General features: G+C 41.3%; 1 pseudogene; it reads left to right on the top strand.

Moving 5' to 3' along the window:
* Positions 1-16,902: 16,902 nt before the first annotated feature.
* Positions 16,903-18,026, top strand: Rrs1-ps6 (ribosome biogenesis regulator 1 homolog, pseudogene 6; annotated as a pseudogene).
* Positions 18,027-23,301: the final 5,275 nt, after the last annotated feature.

Genomic DNA, 23,301 nt, shown 5'->3' with positions numbered 1-23,301 from the left:
TTGTTCTTTAATTTAATTTTTTTTTTACTTATTCTTCCTTATACTTTCTTCACTTCTCCTCTGACAGGATGGGGGCTCCTTGGGTATCCCCATACCATGGTACTTCAAGTATTTTCAAGGCTATGCATATCTTTTCCCACTGAGATCAAACAAAGCAGTCCAGCTATAAGAACAATATCTTTTGAAGTAGCCTTCACTCTAGTCCTTAGGGGACCCACTTGAAGACCAAGCTGCATGTCTCCTACATCTGTGTGGGGAGGCCTATTTCCAACCAATGTGTGTTCTTTGTCTGGTGATTGAGTCTCTGAGAGCCTGAAAGGACCCAGTTAATTGACTCTGCTGGACTTTCTACAGAGTCCTTATCCCCTTTGATTCTTTTGCTCATACATTATGGCTATCAATTTGTTGTTTTTACTGGAGTCTTGTGTGCTTGTGAAACTGTTTTGCATCGATATGTATTCCTCATCACTTTTCTTGGCTTTTTTTCCTCTAACTCTTTTTTCTTCTTTTTCTTTCTTATTAGATATTTTTCTTTATTTACATTTCAAGTGTTATTCCCTTTCCCAGTTTCCTGTCCATAAACCCCCATTCCCTGCCTCTCGCCAATATGTGTGTTCCTCCCCATCCTTAATGCCAGCCCCCCAGACATTCCCCTCAATGACGGGTCCAACCTTTGCAGGACCAAGGGCTTCCCCTTTCACTGGTGTCCCAACAAGGCTTTTCTTAGATACATATGCAATTGAAGTCCAGGATCAGTCCATTTATAGTCTTTTGGTAGTGGTTTAGTCCTTGGAATCTCTGGTTGGTTGACATTGTTGTTTTTATGGGGCTGTGAGCTCCTTCAACTCTTTCAATACTTCCTCTAGTTAACCCAAAGAGGATCCTGTTCTCAGTTCAGAAGTTTGCTACTAGCAAAATACCTCTGTATTTGAAATGCTCTGGATGTGGCCCTTAAAGTCTCTTTTGAGAAGTCGGGTGTAACAAACAGATCTCCATTTATATGTTACTTGGCCCTTTTCTCTTGCATCTTTTAATATATTTTTTGTTCATTACATTTAGTGTCTTGATTATGATGTGGTAGAAGGATTTTACTTGGGTGGTGGTGGGTGGGTAAGATCTATTTGGTGTTTTTGAGCATTTGCATGTTTATAAGCAACTCTATCTTATGTTAGAAAATTTTTCTTCTATGGTTTTGTTTAAAATATTGTCTGGGGGGTTGGGGATTTAGCTCAGTGGTAGAGCGCTTGCCTAGCAAGCACAAGGCCCTGGGTTCAGTCCCCAGCTCCGAAAAAAATAAAATAAAATAAAATAAAATAATGTCTGGGTCTTTGAACTAGGGATCATCTCCTTCTTCTATTCCTATTTTTCTTAGGTTTGGTCTTTCAATAGTGTCCCAAATTTCCTGGACGATTGTCTCAGAAACTCTTTCAATTTAACATTTTCTTTGACAGATGCATCACTTTCCTCTACTTTATCTTTGACACCTGAGATTTGTTTTTAATCTCTTGGATTATGTTAGAGATGCTTTAGTCCAAATTGTTTGTTCTCTTGCCTAGGTTTTTTTTATTTATAACATTGCCTCAGTTTGTATTTTCCTTACTACTTCTACTTCTATTTTTCTTAAACAGTTTTATTCATTTCCTTCACCCGTTTGATTATATTATATTTCCTGTTATGTGAAGGGATTCATTTCCTCGTTGAAACTGTATATTTTCATAAAATTAGATGTAAGGTCATTTTCTTCTGGTTAAGCTACTTTGGGATATCCAGACCTTACTGTAGTACAATATCTGGGATATAGAGGTACCATATTACCCTGGTTCTTGTTGATAGCTGACTTTAGTTATCTGGTTGTCTCTGGTGCCAGTAAGCCTCCTGAAAGGCAGGTAGATTTTTGAGCCAGCAGATGGAGTGCAGGATACAAGATGTAGTTTGCAATGTTGTGTGTGGCCTGGGGAGGACCTGGCAGGCAAGAGGCCTTGAGCAGGAACCTACCTGATCATCCCAGATGCTGTGAGATCTGCAGAGCCATGAGCTGGAAAATGAATCTCAGTATACAAGGTAGAGAAGGGTGTACCCAAGGGGATCTGGGAGGCAGGTGACTTTGGGTGTGACAGAATTTTTTTTTCATTTTATTAAATTGAGTATTCCTTATTTACATTTTGATTGTTATTCCCATTGCCGGTTTCCAGGCCAACATCACCCTAGCCTCTCCCCCTCCCTTTTTCTATCGGTGTTCCCCTTCCCATCCTCCCCCCATTTCCGCCCTCCCCACCAACAATTACTTTCACTGGGGGTTCAGTCTTGGCAGGACCAAGGGCTTCCCCTTCCACTGGTGCTCATACTAGGCTATGCACTGCTACCTATACAGTTGGAGTCCAGGGTCAGTCCACATATAGACTTTGGGTAGTGGCTTAGTCCCTGGAAGCTCTGGTTGGTTGGCATTGTTGTTCATATGGGGTCTCAAGTCCCTTCAAGTTCTTCCAGTCCTTTCTAAGATTCCTTCAACAGGGGTCCTGTTCTCAGTTCAGTGGTTTAATGATGGCATTTGCCTATGTATTTGCAGTATTCTGGGTGTGTCTCTCAGGAAAGATCTACATCCAGTTCCTGTCAGGCTGCACTTCTTTGATTCATCCATCTTATCTAGTTTGGCGGCTGTATATTTATGGGCCACATGTGGGGCAGGCTCTGAATGGGTATTCCTTCTGCCACTGTTCTAAACTTTGCCTCCCTATTCCCTCCCAAGGGTATTCTTGTTCCCCTTTTAAAGAAGCAGTGAAGCATTCATATTTTGGTCATCTTTCTTGAGTTTCATGTGTTCTGTGCATCTAAGGTAATTCAAGCATTTGGGCTAATAGCCACTTATCAATGAGTGCATACCATGTGTGTTTTTCTGTGATTGGGTTACCTCACTCAGGATGATATTTTCCAGTTCCATCCATTTGCCTACGAATTTCATAAATTCATTGTTTTTGATAGCTGAGTAATATTCCATTGTGTAGATGTACCACATTTTCTGTATCCATTCCTCTCTTGAAGGGCACCTGAGTTCTTTCCAGCTTCTGGCTATTATAAATAAGGCTGCGATGAACATAGTGGAGCACTTGTCTTTGTTATATGTTAGGGCATCTTGGTATATGACCAAGAGAGGTATAGCTGGGTCCTCAGGTAGATCAATGTCCAATTTTCTGAGGAACCTCCAGACTCTGATTTCCAGAATGTGTGAACCAGTCTGCAACCCCATCAACAATGGAGGAGTGTTCCTCTTTCTCCACATCCTCGCCAGCATCTGCTGTCACCTGAGCTTTTGATGTTAGCTCTTCTGACTGGTGTGAGGTGAAATCTCAGGGTTATTTTGTTTTGCATTTCCCTTATGAATAAAGATGTTGAACATTTCTTTAGGTTTTTCTCAGCCATTTGGCATTCCTCAGCTGTGAATTCTTTGTTTAGCTCTGAACCCCATTTTTGATAGGGTTATTTGTCTCCCTGCAGTCTAACTTCTTGAGTTCTTTGTATATTTTGTAAATAAGCCCTCTATCTGTTGTAGGATTAGTAAAGATCTTTTCCCAATCTGTTTATGACAGGATATTTTTAAAATATTCTAATTTTAATGTGTTTGAATTTTTAAAGACTGGAAAATTCTTAGTTATTTATGCTTTAAATTTCCTATATTTATTAATCTGAAATTGAGTGATAAATACCTCAAACTTAACCCCTCCCCCAAATAAATGGAAGGATTCTATGTCAAATTTTTTTATGTATCAAGTTGACAGGAGTCAATTGTGACTGATAATTTTATGCCAAATCAAATATTCTAGAATCATTCGAGAGGAAGAAAATCCTTGTCGAGGAACTGTCTTCATAATGTTGGCCTATAGGCAAGTCAATTAAGAATTTTCTTTTTGATCAATGGGGTTGATCTAGCCCATTTTTTATTGGAAGTATCCCTGGGCTGGTGGTCCTGGTTTCCATAAAAAAGTAAGCTACAGAGAACAAGCAAGTAATTAGCACATTTTCATGGCCTGTGCATGAGCTCTTGGTTCAAGGTTCCTGCCCTGGTTTTCTGTTCTGGCTTCCTATAATGATAAACTACACAATGGGGAAATGTAAGCCAAATAAATGTTTTCCTTCCTAGCTTGCCTTTTATTATGACCTTTGGAATCCCTAAGACACTGTGGTGTGTGTGTGGGGGGGGTTGTCTGCGGGGTAAGTGTGTGTGTGTGTGTGTGTGTGTGTGTGTGTGTGTGTGTGTGTACGAGTGTGTGTGTTAAATTTATACTACCACATGATCCTAAGTGTCCTGGAACCTGTTTGTGGAACACAGTATAAACCAAAAATTCACATATTTGTATTCTGAGTGCTGGGATGAAAGGCATATTCTTCTAGGGTTGGAACACCCTTTTTGTTTGCTTGGTTTTTGTTTTTAAATGTTTGGATTTATGTAGGTGTTCTAGACTACCACAATTGGTCTAGAAATAACTTTCCTTTGCCTCTTCACTCACCCACCATATTCTGGGATTAGAGGCAAGGGCCTCCAAGTCTGAAAGAATATCTGTAGTAATTTAAACAGACTGTAAGCCTTTACTGATACTTTTTGGATACTGATTTTGCATTTGTGTGAATTAAAGTTTCCTTGGATATCCAGGATACATCAGGATGGCAGTTAGTGGCCCACCAACATTCCTGAAACTGATGAGGAAGAAAGCACTGAAGAATGAGGCCTTGCTTGTCTCTTCTCTTGAGAAATTACTCATGGATCTCCTCCCAGCACTGTTCAAGGAGGCCAGATTCACTGAGGGGGTGAAGTCTCCGGTGACAGCCTGGCCTTCCTTCTACCTCCCTGGGGTGCCCTGATGTACAAAATATTTCAGGCTCTGCTGGAGGATTATATGTTCTGTTGACACAGAAGGAAGTCAGGTAAGCATGAGCCATGTAGCATGAAGTAGAAGACACTAGGATTCAGGGAAGCCATGCACTGGATCTGACAGTGTGGTAGCAGATGTAGATCAGAAGGTTCAGTAGCATCAGCATGGAAGACTGCAGAAGCCTTGACTGCTGCTGCTCTCTAATGACAAAGTACAGGTCAGTGTAGGATGGAGGAATAGAAAGGATGTAGGCACAGTGGAAGGAGCCTGCCATTCTCTCTCACATACACTAGCAGTGCCAGGTCAAGAATAACCGAATAGAGTCAAATCAGAGAGCTATGGATGCAGCTCAGTAAGCGCCATTGACTGGCACCATTATGTCCTCATTATATACTTTGCAATGGGAGAAAACAAAACACTGGCTAGACCATATGAGACAAAGGAAGAGGTGATATTAGAGATGTGGAAGACATCTGATTCCATGGAAGGTCATCTCTTGTCCTCTAACACAACCTGCTACCCATAGGAGGTTGAAACTTTGAGTACTTAATGTTCAGAATGAGCAGCAGCGTGACATTTTGGATGTATGAGCTGAAAGCAAGATGCTTGCTGCTCAGCAGGGACCAGGAATGAGAAGTAGACAGATGAGCCCATGCTGGAACCGCACAATAGCCAGCTCTGAAGGTGATAATTTCTGGCCTCTGATTCAGCATAATTGTAAATGAATAATGTACATATTTTTTTATCTGGAATGAAAGAGTAAAGGTTGCTTACAATGCAAATGAAAAAATTTTCCATTTTCATCTGTTCAAGGCCAACTTTGACATCTTGGGTAACTGAAGCTGGGCACAAAATCGGCAGCTGATCACTCAGCACACTTTTCTCTGATGGAGCAAAGGTTGATTCTCTGGGGTTGGCAAGAAGCAACCTGTGGCCAGCAAAATGCTCCCTGGTGCTTGCACAAAGGGTTGAGGGATCATACATAATTACACACACACAAACACACACATAAAAACAGTCACACACAGACATACGCGCGCGCGCACACACACACACACACTATACAACAATCTTTAACAGCACCAAACTTCACACATATACATACGTACATACAGATTTGATGGATGGAGCAAACTCGAATAGGTTTTTATCTACCTGATCTTAATATCGTAGCAATATCTTTCGAGCACTATAAAATAAAAATGTACTTACATTCTATTGTCTTTTTGTAAAATTTCTACTCTAATCAACTATGGTTTTGTTAAATATTTCTATTTTTTCTTTACATTTTTGTTTTTTTGATATTTTATTTTTTATTAGATATATTTATTTATTTACATTTCAAATATTATTCCACTTCCCAGTTTCCTATCCATAAGCTCCATCCCCTCCCCCATACGGGTGTTCTCCCCCATCCACCCCTCTTATCAACCCCCATCCGGCTGACATTCCCCTCCACTGGGGGTCCAACCTTGGAAGGAACAAGGAATTCCCCTACCACTTGTACCCAGCATGGCCATCCTTTGCTACATATGAAGTTGGAACCCTGGGTCAGTCCATGTATAGTCTTTGGGTAGTGGTTTAGTCCCTAGGAGCTCTGGTTGTTGGTATTTTTTTTTCTTATAAAGTTGTAAGCCTTTCAGCTCTTTCCATTCTTCCTCAAATTCCCTGCAAAGGGGGTCCTGTTCTCAGTTCAATGGTTTGCTACTAGCATTCACCTCTTATTTGACATGCTCTGGCTGTCTCTCTCAGAAGAGATCTATATCTGCTCCCACTCAGCATTCACTTTTTAGCTTCATCAATCTTATCTAGTTTTGGTGGCTGTATATGTATGGGCCACATGTGGGGCAGGCTCTGAATGGCCGTTCCTTCAGTCTCTGCTCTGAACTTTGTCTCCATATCCGCTCCTATGGATATTTTTGTTCCCCCCTTTTAAGAAGGAATGAAAACATCTGCATTTTGGTCACCCTTTTTCTTGAGCTTCCTGTGGTTTGTGGATTTCATCTTGGGTGATTTGAGAATATTGGTTAATATTCACTTATCAGTGAATGCCTACCATGTGTATTTTTGGTGATTGGGCTACCTCACAAAATTGGGGTACCAATTTCTTCTTAACAGAGAATAAAGTTCCACAGAAAGTTGTTTCACTGCTGGATGTGGTGGCTCACAGCTCCACAATCAGGATTCTGGGGGTGGTACCATCAGGGATTAGGATTCAGGCTAGGCTCAGCTCCATAGCTGACTGGAGGTTAGATTAATCTACATCAGACTGATTCAGAAAGAAAAGTGTATGGAATGTTGATCTGTCTATATCATCTGTAAGCTAGTGACCCAGAACCCCCATGCTCTCTTCAAGGCCTCACCCAAATCTGGAAGTATAGACAATGAAGCAGAGATGCAGGAGGATGTGGTGCTTCCATGCAGAATGAACTCTGTCCCTGCTATAAGTCACTCTATTCCCTTACACAGGGACTCCAATGTGGGAACCTTGCAAGAAGACTACTCTTACAGTGTCCTTTCCTTTCTACAGATGATTAGCTCAGAAAAGCAGGAGATGATCATTGAACGAATCTAATAGATGTCCTCCTCAGAGAATGTTGGTCTGTGAGGACTATTATAAGGAAAATGTAAAACAATGGAAGCAGAAAACTTATAGTCATTGTGCATCTTTGCCTGGGGACACGCATCTTGCAAACAGCGTCATGTGAAATTATCTCAATTCTCGTTTCTGGACAATCACTTCTGTTCATGTTTCTAATTGTTTCCAGAATGAGAGTTTACAATTGTTTTACAGATGCTAGACAATAACAATGACGAAACCCCCAATTATCAGTCTCTACTGTAACAAACGGTAAAGAAATTAAAGAATGAACAAGATCTTATTATCACTATATTGGGTCCATAGAATGGGATATAATTGCTGAGTTGAGGACCTTTAAAGAGACAAAATAAATATATATATATTATGATCAAAGTGTTAAAATACAATTATTTGATCCATTAAGTGATTTAGGATATTTGAAGATGTCTGTTTTGTGCCGGAGACCTTTATATACCCATTAGCCACTCAGCATTGAGGAGCCCAGAAGAATTTGGCATGCAGGGTGGACATGGTGGTACATGTTGGTAATCTTAGCAATGAGGAGGCAGAGATACAATCAATAAGAGAAGCAAGACTTCCAGACCAGCAGGTAGTAGGGGCTCGGCACTGAAGAATACTTGCTTTTCCTTCAGAGGAGACAAGTTTTGTTTCTTACCCCATGCCAGAGAGCTCACAACTCCAGTCCTGAGGATTTGATGCCTCCAGCCTCCTTTGCTCCTGGCACTAGTAGTAGTATGCATGCACACTCACATATTTAAATGATCGGAAGAAAATTTCATAGCAGAGTTCAAAACTAACAGGTGACCTGGCAATTTTAAAAAGAAAGACACAGAGCAGAGTGAATCCTGTAGCTTTAGTCTCATTCATTTTTCTCTGTGCTACTTTCCTTTGACTACATTTGATGCACACACAGTGCCACCTGGCATGAGTATCCTGGATTTCAATAGTTTGTAATTCCTAAAACCTCCTTCATAGGAATGTGTGTCTTCATTGCTTGCTTCAGTGTAACAATACCGTCCACATATACCACTGAAAATTCTGTGCACAAGTTACTGACCAGACACATGAGAATATAAACTAATGACCAAAAAGTAAAGAATATTTTCCAATTTTCTGCAAACAGAAGCAAACTATAACTTCGTTGTCATACATACAACCATCTATGATATATTTCACTGGCCCTTTTAGCAAAGATGAACCTTTTGGGCTGCCTCATAGTCTTGATTGTTTCTATGAGCTCAGAACAAATTTATATAAATCTGTGAACATATTCTTTGCATTCAAAGCATTCCACAATGTAGGGTACACCTCCATAATCATTTCTCTCTCAGGTTCTCCGTGTGGTGTGTAACTTCACTCAGGACATGTATGGAGATTTTCTCGTCCTAGAAATTGACCTTAGTGAATTAGGAACTTTGGCTGAGAATAGGTATGAGGACATTGATCTGAGGCCACACTGATCTGTCCTCTCACACCCCAGAAAATCCAGTGTCTGCATAGTGCCTGTCATATTCTCCATGAGCATATTCAGAGGCTTAAGACAAACACACACACACAAACACACACACACACACACAGAGAGAGAAAGAGAGAGAGAGAGAGAGAGAGAGAGAGAGAGAGAGAGAGAGACTTACGACATAAAGATACAAATCATGTCCAGACATTTTAGTTGCCTAAGCTGAACACTGGGACAATTGATCCAGGTATGCTATATAAATGTGGTTGGAAGTGATGAAGAAGGGAGTAATCATGTTCCTAGGCAGAAACCAAGGGGTTAGTTCTGGCAGTGGTGTTAGAAAGTATGTGTAGTGGGATTACACAGAGTTAGAAGGGGCCACACATCTCATGATCAGTTGGACCAAATAATGGAATTGAACAAAAACATCCAGGACGAAATGTAGAAATATGGGCTGGAGAGATGGCTCAGTGGTTAAGAGCACCTGACTGCTCTTCCAGAGGTCCTGAGTTCAATTCCCAGCAACCACATGGTGGCTCACAACCATCTGTAAAGAGATCTGATGCCCTCTTCTGGTGTATCTGAAGACAGCTACAGTGTACTTATATATAATAAATGAATGGATAAAAAGTAAAAAAAAAAAAAAAAAAGAAAAGTAGAAATGCAAACAAATTTCAAAGGAAGAGAACCCTGGAGAAAGAAATCCTAGGAAAGAGATCAGGAGTCATAGGTCCAAGCCTCACAAGCAGAACACAATAGATAGAAGAGAGAATGCTCAGGTGTTGGAGATACCATAGAAAACATTGACACAAGAGTCAAAGAAAATGAAAAAATGCAAAAAGTCCCTAACCCAAAACATCCAGGATATCCAGGACAAAATGAAAAGACAAAAGCTAAAGATAATAGGTATAGAAGAGAATGAAGGTTCCCAACTTAAAGGGCCAGTAAATATCTTTACAATTATAGAAAAAAACTTCCCTAAACTAAGGAAAGAGATGCCTATGAACATACAAGAACGCTATAGAACTCCAAATGGATTGGGTCAGAACAGAAATTCCTCCTGTCACATAATAGTCAAAACACCAAATGCACAAAACAAAGAAAGAATATTAAAGGCAGTAGGGGGAAAATGTCAAGTAACATATAAAGGCAGACCTTTCAGAATTACACCAGACTTCACAACAGAGACTATGAAAGCTAGATGATCTTGGAGAGATGTCATACAGACCCTAAGAGATCACAATTCCAGCCCAGGCTACTATATCCAGCAAAACTCTCAATTACCATAGATGGAGAAACCAAGGTATTCAAGACCAAATTCATACAAATCCATCTGTACGAAGGATAATAGGAATATTCAAACACAAGGAGGAAAACTATGCCCTAGTAAAAGCAAGAAAGTAATGTTTCAACAAACCAAAAAGAAGATATCTACACAAACATAATCCCACATCTAATAACAGAAATACCTGGAAGCAACACTCACTTTTCCTTAATCTCTCTTAACATCAATGGACACATTTTTCCAGTTAAAAGGCATAGATTAACTTAGTGTATACATAAACAGGACCCAGCATTTCTGCATATGGAAAACATACCTCAGTTACAAAGAAATATACTACCTCAGAATAAAAGGCTAGAAAGTATTTTCCAAGCAAATGTCTCAAGAAACAAGCTGGAGTAGTCATTCTAATATTGAATAAAATTAGCTTACAACCAACAGTTACCAATAAAGATAAGGAAGGAAACCTCATACTCAAAGGAAAAAAATCTACCAAGATGAACTCTCAATTCTGAATACCTATGCTCTAAACGCAAGACACCCACATTCACAAAAGAAACTTTTTAAAAACTCAGTGCATACACTGCACCTTAAACAATAATAGTGAGAGTCTTCAACACCCCACACTCAGGAAGGAACACATTATAGAAACAGAAACTAAACAGAGACACAGTGAAACTAACAGAAGTTATGAACCAAATGGATTTAACATACCTATGGATCCTTTCATTATATAAAAAAATGAATAGGGCTGGAGAGATGGCTCAGCCGTTAAAGGCAAGGCTCACAACCAAATATATAAAAAAAAAGAATATACCTTCTCAGCACCTCATGGTGCTCCAAAATTGAGGATATAATAGATCAAAAAAACAAGCCTCAACACATACAAGAAGATTGAAATAATCCCTTGCATCCTATTAAAGCACCACAGACTAAGGCTTCTTTAATAACAGAAACAGAAAGCCCACATACACATGGAAGCTGAACAATGCTATACTCAAAGGTAAGTTAGTCAAGGAAGAAATAAAGAAATTAAAGACTTTTTAGAATTAAATGAAATCGCTTCTCGGCCTTTTGGCTAAGATCAAGTGTAGAATTAAGTGAAAACGAAGGCACAACATACCCAAACTTATGGGAAACAGTGAAAACAGTGCTAAGAGGAAAACTCACAGCTCTGAGTGCCTCCTAATGAAAACTGGAATGAGCATACACTAGCAGCTTGACAACACACCTGAAAGCTCTAGAACAAAAAGAGGGAAATACATTCAAGAGGAGTACACAGCAAGAAATAATGAAACTCAAAGCTGAAATCAACCACATAGAAACCAAAAGAACTATCAAAGAGTCAACAAAACCAGGAGCTGGTTCTTTGAGGAAAAATCAACAAGATAGTTGAACACTTAGCCAGACTAACCAGAGGGCACAGAGGGTGTGACCAAACTAAATAAATCGCAAATGAAAAGGGAGACATAACAGAAACTGAGGAAATGTAAAAAAAAAAAAAAACATATCAGATCCTACTACATAAACCTATATTCAAAAAACTGGAAAATTGGATGAAATGGACAAATTTCTAGATAGATACCAGGTACCAAAGTTAAATCAGGATCAGATAAACCATTTACACGGTCCCATAACTCCTAAAGAAATAGAAGCACTCATTAAAAATCTCCCAACAACAAAAACCCCAGGACCATATGGATTAGTGCAGAATTCTATCAGATATTAAAGAAGACCTAACACCAATACTCTTCAAACTTTTCCACAAAATAGAAACAGAAGAACACTATTCAATTCTTTCTATGAAGCTACAGTTACTCTGATACCAAAACCACACAAAGACCCAACAAAGAAAGAGAACTTCAGACCAATTTCCCCTATGAATATTGATGCAAAAATACTCAATAGAATTCTCAGAAATGGAATCCAAGAACACATCAAAACTTCATTTACCATCATAAAGTAGGCTTTATTCCAGGGATGCAGTGATGGTTCCTTCATCCCTCAGTGTAACCCACTTTATAAAAACACTCAAAGAAAAAAACCACAGGAACATCTCATTAGATTCTGCAAAAACATTTGACAAAATTTAAAATTCAAAATTTACTTCTTCATGGTTCAATCTTGGAAAGATCAGGAATTCAAGGCTCATACCTAAACATTTTAAAAACAATATAGAGCAAACCAGTAGCCAACATCAAACTAAATGGAAGCAATCCCACTAAAATCAGGGACTAGATAAGTCTGCCCACTCTCTCCTTATCTAACCAATACTTGAAGTTCTAGCTAGAGCAATTAAAACAACAAAAGGAGGTCAAAGGGATAGAAAGTGGAAAGGTAGAAGTCAAAATATTATTGCATATCACACAATCATATACTTAAGTGACCCCCAAAATTTCAGAGGACTAAACCTGAGAAACAACTTCAGCAAAGTGATTTAATATAAAATTAACTCAAACCAATCAGTAGCTTTCCTCACTCAAAGGATAAACAGGCTGAGGAAGAAATTAGACAATACCATTTACAAATAGTCACAAATCATAAAAAATACTTTGGTGTGACTCTAACCAAGCAAGTGAAAGATCTGTATGACAAGAACTTTCAGTTCCTGAAAAAAAAAAACCTAAGATCTCAGAAGATGGAAAGATCTCCCAAGCTCATGGATTGGCAGGATTAATATAGTAAAATGGCCATCTTGCTGAAGGCAATGTATAGATTCAATGCAATCCTCACCAAAATTCAAACTCAAATCTTCATAGAGTGAGAAAGAGCATTTTGAAAATTCATTTGTAATAACCAAAAATTTAGGATATTTAAAACTATTCTCAACAATAAAAGAACTTCTGGAGGAATTCCCATCTCTGACCTCTTGGAAAGAGCTTTGTATTACAGAGCAATCGTGATAAAAACCTCCATGTTATTGGTACAGAGACAAGCAGGTGGAATAGAAGACTCAGAAATGAACTCACACACTTATGGTCACTTGATCTGAGTCAAAGGTACTAAAACCATACAGTGGAAAAAAGACCAATTTTTTGACCCAGTTCATAAGCTATAATTGCCCACCTAAACATACAAAGCCCAATACATATCCATCCCTTAAGAACATTAATAACAACCTGTAAATACACAGAGTGGAACCTTAACTTCAGCCTCCATTTTTGTCCCTTGGCTCCTCTCCCTCTCCCTATATCTCTTCCTCCTTTCCGTTCTAGTCTCCTCCTCTTCCTTCAAACTTTTCTCCCACCCATCCTTCATTCTAATCTAATAACAGGCCTCCTTTTATCTTGTACCTGCCTCACCTGTGACATCATCCCACACCCCACTCAGAGCTTGAAGTATAGTGTACTGTAACAGATTATGAGTGTTACTCATCTTTACATTTTCATTTATGGTTTTTGAAATAGATTTTTATGTTTGTCCTAGATGGCTTAGAATTCCCTTTGTCTCCCATGCTTTCTCTGTTCCTACTTCATGACTCCTGAGGTTTTACATTTCTTTTTTTTTTCTTTTTTCAGTTTTTTTTCCATCTTTATTAAATTGTTTATTTCTAATTTACATTTCAATTGTTATTCCCTTTTCTGGTTTCTGTGCCAACATCCCACTAACCCCTCTACCTCTCCTTCTCTATGGGTGGTCCTGTCCCCATCCTCCCCACATTACTGCCCTCCCCCCAACAGTCACGCTCACTGGGGTTCAGTCTTTGCAGGACCAAGGGTTTCCCTTCCACTGGTGCTCTTACAGGCTATTCATTGCTACCTATGAGGTTGGAGCCCAGGGTCAGTCCATTTATAGTCTTTGGGTAGCTGGCATTCGCCTCTGTATTTTCTGTATTCTGACTGTGTCTCTCAGGAGAGATATACATCCGGTTCCTGTCGGCCTGCACTTCTTTGCTTCATCCATCTTGTCTAATTGGGTGGCTGTATATGTATGGGCCACATGTGGGGCAGGCTCTGAATGGGTGTTCCTTCTGTGTCTGTTTTAATCTTTGCCTCTCTATTCCCTGCCAAGGGTATTCTTGTTCCCCTTTTAAAGAAGTAGTGAAGCATTGCATTTCAGTCATCTTTCTTGATTTTCATGTGTTCTGTGCATCTAGGGTAATTCGAGCATTTGGGCTAATATCCCAGACACCCCTCAATAGAGGAATGGATACAGAAAATGTGGTACATTTGCACGGTGGTCTACTGCTCAGCTATTAAAAACAAAGATTTCATGAAATTCTTATGCAAATGGATGGAACTCAATGAGGTAATCCAGTCACAAAAGAACAAACATGGTATGTACTCACTAATGAGTGGATACTAGCCCAAAAGCTCAGAATATCCATGATACAATTCACAGGTCATATAAAGCTCATTAGGAAAGAAGACCAAAATGTAGGTGCGTCTGTCCTTTTTAGAAGGGGGTACAACATACTGTAAGTAGGAGTTTGGAGGGACTTGAGAGGAAGAGAGGAGTGGGAAAGGATGGGGAGGGGGAATCAGGTATGAGACAAGATGTGGATGATAAACAGAATGTCAGGCATTTGAACAGAGGTGTATAGCAATAGGGGATGGATAACTGGGTGTAGCCACCAGCAAGTGTCAAATGCCAGGAAGCAAGAGGCTCCTAGGATCCAGCATGGATGAGTTAGCTGAAGTGCCCAACAAAGGGGAGGGAGAAACTGTTGAGACCATATCCTGAGGTTATGCAAGGACCCCCAGTTTGGGGATGGTACTACCTACTCATCTTAAAATTTTTAAAGCAGAAGGGCTCCTGTCTAAGGAAAGATGGAGACAAATTGTGGATCAAAGACTGAATGAAAGGCCATCTATACACTGTCCCACCTGGGGATCCATCTCATATACAAACACCAAACCCATACACTACTATGAATGCCAAGAACTGCTTGCTGACAGGAGCCTATTATACCTGTCTCCTGAGAAGCTCTGCTAGAGCCTGACAAATGCAGAGGCAGAGGTTCACAGCCAACCATTAGACTGCACAGAGACCCCAAGTAGGAGTTAGGGAAAGGACTGAAGGATTTAAAGTGTTTTGCAACCCATAGGAAGTACATCAATATCAAATACCCAGAGCCCCCAGAGCTCTCAGGGACTAAACCACCAACCAAAGACCATACATGGAGGGAACCTTGGCTCCAGCTGCATATGTAGCAGAGGATGGCATTGCCTAGCCTCAATAGGAGGAGAAGCCCTTGGTCCTTTGAAGGCTTGAAATCCCAGTGTAGGGGAATGCCAGAGTGGGGAGTTGGGGGTGGGTGAGTGGGAGGGGAAGCACCCTTACAGAAGAATGGAGAATTCCAGGAGCTTAAGGCAAAGAGATCTCTGGGTTCAAGGTCACCTGGGACAAAACAAGTCTCAGACCCACGTGTGGTGGTACACACCTTTGATCTGGGACACGCCTTCTACTGGAGAGGGTGGTTTCTAGAAGAGAAACAGGGAAAGTGGATAACATTTGAAATCTAGGTTTTTTTTTGTTTTTTTTTTTTTTGTTGTTGTTGTTCTTTTTTTAGGAGCTGGGGACCGAACCCAGGGCCTTGCGCTTCCTAGGCAAGCGCTCTACCACTGAGCTAAATCCCCAACCCCAAAACGTTTCTTTTCTTTTCTTTTTTATTTTAATGTATATGAGTACACTATTGCTGTCTTCAGACACACCAGAAGAGGGCACCATATCTCATTACAGATGGTTGTGAGCCACCAGGTGGTTGCTGGGAATTGAACTCAGGACCTCTGGAAGAGCAATCAGTGCTCTTAACCACTGAGCCATCTCTCCAGCCCTTGAAATCTAAATAAATAAAATAGCCAATAAAAAGAAGTCAAGACACCAATAACAAAATATCCAAATTCCAAATTAGCTACTAAGCTAAACTGAATTAAAATAAGTCTCAAGTGGTTGAAATACAGTTAGAGAAGTTCAATGATTTTAGTCAAAAGATTAAAATCTGAAGTGATAGCATAAGATTGTGATGATGTGGAGCAATGGGAGCACTCCTCTTTGCTGGTTAAAATGTAAACTCGTATAAACCCTTTGGAAATCATGTTTCTGAGAAACAGGGAATAGTCCTCCCACAAGACTCAGATATACCACTCCTGGGCATATAATCAAAAGATGTTCCACTACACTACAAGGACACTTGCTTAACTATGTCCATAACAGCTTTTGTTTGTAATAGCCAGAACCTGGAAAAGTCCCAGATCTTCCTCAAATGAAGGATGGATGATGAAAATGTGGTTCATTTATACAGTTGAATACTCAGTGATTATGATATCATTAAATTGGCAGGAACTTAGAAAGGATCATCCTAAGTGAGCCACTCCCTATAGTGGCTATTCCTGGTTGTAAACTTGACTGTATCAGGAATGAGCTAAATCCAGAATTGCAAGGCTCACTTTTGATACTGATCTTGAGGCTGGGAGATCAAGGTTTCTGGAGGGGATCTTGGTATGGAGATCATGAGGCAAAGTGGCTATGAATCCCAGGAGCTTAAGGCAAACAAATCTCTGAGTTCAAGGTCACCTTGGACAAAGCAAGTCTCAGACCCAGGCATGGTGGTACACACCTTTAATCTGGGACATGGGTCCTGCTGGAGACTTATTCAAGGACTTTGAAAGAAGAAAGAGTCTCTCTGTGGTTCTGCTATAGCAGAGATACATTTCACTGCAGCCCCAAAGGGAGGAACCGAGCCTCAGCAATAGCCATGGAGTGGAAGAGCTTGGAGGAGTTGCTGGCCAAGACAAAGCAGGAGGAGACCGAGAAGCTATAGTGCATCAAGGTGCAGAAGGAGCTAGAGCTGGAGTTCGACCTGGGCAACCTGCTGGCTTTGAACCTCAACCCCCTGCAGGTGCTGTGACAGGCCAGGCCCTTACCAGAGGCCAAGCTGAGGTCACTGGCAGGGGACAACAGGCAGCTTCTCATCAACAGACTGTGGCAGCTACCGACCGAGTGCATGGAGGAGGCAGTGGTAGAGTGCTTGCAGGAGCCCGCCACATGACTGCCCCCCAAGAAGCTGCTGCCTGGGCCAAGGCTGCTCACCTGCTGGCATCATTTTGCTCTCCTTATGGGCATTCATCCCAAGAAGAAGACCAGCCTTCTGTGGGATGAGGTGAGTGGCCAGTGGCAACTCCGTTGGGGTACAAATGAACCCAGAATGACTCTAAGGAGTGACTTATTGTGGTGCCTGAGAACACTGACCGCATGGAAGACCAGTTCGCCAAGAGGATTCAGAACAAGAAAGAATGCACGGCCAAGAACTAGCCGAACCATCTGCAGAACCTGGCCCACGTGCACAATATGCAGATGCCCAGGTCAGCTGGCCTGCACCCTACTGGACACCAAAGTAAGGAGGAGCTGGGCCACATCATTCAAGTGGCCAAGATCTCCACTGCTTCGGTGGGATGCTTCCAGGAGCCCATCCCGAAGGAGAAAGTGCCCTGGTGCTCTGGCAAAGCGGAAGTTTCAGCCCCTCTTGGGGGACTTTGCTGCAGAGAAAAAGAAAGAATTGGAGCTACCTTGAGTCATGAACAGCAAGAAAACTCAGCTGGACCTGACGAGGGCCACCAACAAGCAGATGAGGGAAGAGGACCAAGAGGAGACTGCCAAGAGGAGGAAAATGAGCCATAAAGGCAAGAGAAAAGGGGGCCAGAAAGGACCTTTGTGGAAGAGAAAGGGTGGCTCCCCAGGTCAGGGAGAGAAAAGGAAAAGAGCCTTGGAGGCAAGAAGCATTCCAGGTCTCCTGCTTTAGGTGGCAAGAAGAAAGAAGTGCTGCACCAAGGAGGGAAGAGGAGGACCCCTCTCCCCTCTGGACCTGTTCTGAAAAGCTAGAACTGTACTTACTGTAGGCTGGTTCAGGTGGTGGCCTCTCTTGTCAATGAGCTTGATATTGAAGGGACAGTTTTGCCTTCCCTCAAGTCAGTGCTGGACTATGAATTAATGGAGATGCTGACTGGAAGTTGGTGTATTTTGAGAAAATGAGAATTATAGAAATGATATGGTCAGAACCAAGAATAAGTTAAGGTCTGCCCGACTATGGATGCTGGGTAAAGTTTGATCAAATTTCTAGATAATATTTGATTGGGTTTCACATTTTTGCATTATTTTTGTAGTAAAGCTTGTATATTTATCAAAGCAGGGAGAAGGGGGGGGGAGGAATTTACAAGTATTGGAAAGGTATACGGGTACCTGGTATTGTTTTTAACTTTTACTGCTGGTAGAAGTTGTATGTGAAGCCAGTGGCCTGGGTACCAATATAGAGTGTGCTTGCAAGGAAACAAGTTACAAGGGTTATAAAATGGCCCCTTGTATTAGGAAAACTCAAATTCATTTGGCAGTATAACTGTGATCAAAGTATAGTGCTTCTTGATGTTAGTTTGGGTGGTACATTTGGCCAATAAATTGGAACCACACTAAATGATAGTAATTAAACTTGTTACTCCAAAAAATGGCTATCATTTTTGTTTGTAGCCAGTGGTTTTTGTTTAATTGGCTTGGGTTTTAGTTTTTAGCAAATGCTGGCCTGGAATTTGCTATGGAGCCAAGGCTGCCTGGAACTCACTCTGGCTAAGTGCTGCGATTATAAAAAAAGCAGCTACAACCAGCATATTCCATAGTTATTTCTGTCCTGTATGTTTTATTTTTATCTTCAATAACTTATCTTTGCATAAAGAGTCTCTCTTTTTTGCTTGCCTGCCTGCCTGTGTCACGGGACGGAGCCACTGCTAGATTCTTGGACCTCCATTTGCAACTGCTGCTGATCATTGTTGGGGAGTTGGCCTACAGACTGCAAGTCATCAACCAATTCTCTTATTATAGAGATGACCCATACGTTCTGTGACTCTAGAGAACCCTGACTAAGAGACTAGATTTCCTGCCATGGTCTTTGCCCGGACTTAGTTTTATTCTCTGGGCTTTCTCTCATCTCCTCTGTGGACTTGTTTCTAGTCTCTGGCTTCAATATTTAGCCATAACTATATTCCTATCTTGTCCATCTGAGAGTATTTTCCCATTAGAAAAAAATAGAACTGGAAAATTTGGGCTAATCTTAAAGAAAAAAAATCATGTGTGAGCTCTCCTTGAAAGACATAAAAGGCCATTTATTCACCACCCTCTCTCCATTCCAAAAGTGAGGTTGTTGCTGGTGTCTGATTCTGCCTTCAGTGTATCCAGGCATGTAGTGCACTGGGCTAGAATGGAAGGAATGAACTACATTGGTGTGAGTGCAGAAGAAATAACATTCAGTGAAGATGGTTTTCAGTGTATCAGCTCTCATAATTGGGGGTGAACAGGGTTGTATCAACCTTGGAGAGTGGGTAGGGGTTTCCTAGGTGAGTGTTCATTTGGCTGAGGTTGAGGTGCTAGGAGTGCTTTAATAGTATAAAGAGGAATTCTGGGTGCTTGCTGGTATGTCCTTATAGGGAGAGAGGACGTTTAAGCTGTAGTTTGGCCACCAGGTTATGTGACTACCTCTAGTGTGGTGAAGATGGGTGTCAGAAGGGTTACAGGCACTGGGACATGCAGGCTCAGAGCAAAACAGTCCTATTCCTGCTGGTCTCAGGACAGGATTTACAGGGTTTAGATACATCTGTTCTCACTCTTGCTCTAAACTGGCTACCCAAATTGTACATCAGCCTCCTCCTGCTTCACCTTGGCCAACAGCTCCTCTAAGCTCTTCCCCTCCATGGCTGTTGCTGAGCCTCGGTTCCCTCACTTTGGGTCTGCAGTGGAATGTATCTCTGCCAAAGGAGAACCAGAGAGAGACTCTTTCCTTCAATGTTGTTGTGTAAGTCTCCAGCAGAAGGTGTGACCCAGATTAAAGGTGTGTACCACCACACTTGAGTCTGAGATTTGCTTTGTCCCAGATGACCTTGAACTTAGAGATCTGTTTGCCTTAGGCTACTGGATGTAATAACCATAATGTTTTTGGGTTTCTTTGAGTCTCTGGATTGAAGCATGGTTATCCTGCACTTTAGAGCTAGTATCGACTTATAAGAGACTACATAACATGCATTTCCTTTTAGGAGTGTCTTAGTCAGGGTTCTCTAGAGTCACAGAACTTATGGGTTGTCTCTATATAGTAAGAGAATGGGTTGATGACTTTCAGTCTGTAGGCCAACTCCCCAACAATGATCAGCAGCAGTTGTGAATGGAGGTCCAAGTATCTAGCAGTCGCTCCATCCTATGACAAAGGCAGGCAGGCAGGCCAAAAAGAGAAGGGATAAGGAGGCAAAGTTTAGAACAGAGGCTGAAGGAACAGCCATACAGAGCCTGCCCTAAATGTGGCCCATATATATTCAGCCACCAAAACTAGGTAAGATGAATGAAGCTAAGAAGTACATGCTGACAGGAACTGGAGCTAGATCTCTCCTGAGAGACACAGCCAGAACATGTCAAATACAGAGGTGAATTCTAGCAGCAAACCACTGAACTGAGAACGGGATTGATGTCAGAGGAATTATAGAAAGAAATGAAAAGTGCTGAAGGGGCTTGCAATCCCATAAGATCTTCCAGGGACTAAACCACTGCTGAAAGATTATACATGGACTGTCCCTGGGCTCCAACTGCATAGGTAGCAGTGAATAGCCTTGTTGGGGCACCAGTGGAAGGAGAAGCCCTTGGTCCTGCCAAGGTTGGATCCCCAGTGCAGAGGATTGTGGAGGGTTGTGTGTAAGGGCAGTGGATGAATGGGGAACACCTGGAGGGGGAGAAGGTAATTGGGCCTTATGGACAGGAAATCAGGAAAGGAATAATATTTGAAATGTAAATAAGAAATACCCATTTAAAAAATGGAAGTAAATAAAAAAAAATGGTTACAGAGTTAAAGAATTCTCAACTGAGGAATATCAAATGGCCAAGAAGCACCTAAATAAATGTTCAACATCCTTAGTCATCTGGGAAATGCAAATGAAAACAACACTGAGATTCCACCTCACACCATTCAGAATGGGTAAGATAAAAAACTCAGGTGACATCAAATGGTGGTGAAGAGGTAGTGAATGAGGAACACTCTTCCTTTGCTGTTGGGATTGGAAGACCTTACAAGCAGTCTCGAAATCAGGTTGGAGGTTCCCCAGAAAATTTGACATTGTACTACCTGAGGACCCAGCTATAAACACTCCTGGGCATATACCCAAAAGATGCTCCAATATATCATAAGGACACATGCTCCAGTATGTGCACATCAGGCTTATTTATAATAGCCAGAAGCCGAAAAGAACCCAGATGTCCTTCAACAGAAGAATGGATACAGAAAATGAGGTACATTTACACAATGGTCTACTACTCAGCTATTAAAAACAATGACTTTGTGAAATTTTTAGGCAAATGGATAGAACTAGAAAATGTCATTGTGAGTGTGGTAACTCAATCACAAAAGAACACACATGATATGTAGTCACTGATAAGTAGATATTAGTCTAAAAGTTCAGAATACCAAGATACAATTACATTCCACATGAAACTGAAGAAGAAGTAAAAGTGTGGATGCTTCAGTACTTCTTAGAAGGGGGTAGAAAATTCTCAGTGGAAGAAATACAGAGACAAAGTGTGGAGCAGAGACTGAAGAAAAGGCCATCTAGACACTGCCACACATCAGAATCCATCCCACATTTAGTCACCGAGCATAGTAACTACTGGGGATGCCAAGAGGTACATGCAGACAGGAGCCTAATATAGCTGTCTCTTGAGAGGCTCTGCAAGAGCCTGACAAATACAGAGGCAGATGCTTGAAACCAACCATGGGACTGAGAACAGGGTCCCAAATGGAGGATTTAGAGAAAGGATTAAGGTAACAGGGGCAAGAATAATTGGAAGAACAATATCAACCAACCAGATACCCCAGATCTCCCCTGAGTAAACCACCAGCCAAAGAGTACACTTGGACCAACCCATGGCTCCAGCTTCATATGTAGCAGAGGACCTTGTTGGGAATCATTGTGAGGAGGCCCTTGGTCCTGAGAAGATTTTATGCCCCAGTGTAGGGGAATGCCAGGGCAGGGGGGCCATATTGGGATTTTCTGGAGGTGAAACTGGGAAAGGAGATAACATTGGAAATGTAAATAAAGAAAATACCCAATAAAAGAAAAGAACGAAAAAGACAGTATAGTCTCTTCAAAATATTCTGTCTGCTCCCACCCTGAAGTCACCTGCCATTCACAGCTCCCTGGGGCACACACAGCAAAGGTGAACTGTACGAAGTCCATTGCGCCTCACCTTCTAGCACATGCCTCTGCCTGCTTTTCTGCAGACCTCTCAGCATCTTGGATGTTCAGGCAGGTTCCTGCCCAAGGCCTCTTTCCTGCCACATACTGCAGAGCCAATTGCACCGTGTACCTTGTACTCCATCTGCTGCCTCACAAATCTGCCTACTTTTCAGCAGGCTTGCTGGCACCACAGACCACCAGACAGCTAAAGGTCAGCATAAGTACACAATCAACAAGAACCAGGGCAGTAAGACACCTCCATATCCCAGATATCCCACTAGAGTAAGCTCTGCATATCCTCATCTAACTGATGCACAGGAAAATGAACAAAAATCCAATTTCACCCAAAGACAAAGGATATACCTTCTTCTTAGCACCTCATGGAACCTTCTCCCAAATTGACCATGTAGTTGGTTACAAAACAAACTTGAACAGATATAAGAAAATCAAAATAAATCCCTGTATCTTATCAGACCACTCTATTAATAGTCTATTTTAACAACAGTAGAAACAGAAAACCAACAACATCATTGAAACTGTACAAGTCTCTACCCAATGATCACTATGTCTGGGAAGAAATAAAAACTTTCCAGAATTCAATGAAAATGAAGGTAGAACATACCCCAAAATATGGGACACAATGAAAGCTATCCTAAGAGATAAATTCATAGCAGCATTCTTTCATAAAGAATTAGATAGTTCTCATAGTAGCAATTAAATACTATACCTGAAAGGTTTAGAAAGGAAAACAGCAAACACACCCAATATTTGTATACATCAGGAAGTCACCACACCCAGGGCTGAAATCAATCAATTAAAAATGAAAAAAAACAGGGCTGGAGAGATGGCTCAGCGGTTAAGAGCACTGACTGCTCTTCCAGAGGTCCTGATTTCAATTCCCA

The sequence above is a fragment of the Rattus norvegicus genome, chromosome 14, assembly GCF_036323735.1.
Source record: "Rattus norvegicus strain BN/NHsdMcwi chromosome 14, GRCr8, whole genome shotgun sequence".
In the NCBI taxonomy this organism is placed as follows: domain Eukaryota; kingdom Metazoa; phylum Chordata; class Mammalia; order Rodentia; family Muridae; genus Rattus; species Rattus norvegicus.
Note: the sequence above shows the minus strand (reverse complement) of the source record. Positions and strands in the feature narration are given on the sequence as shown.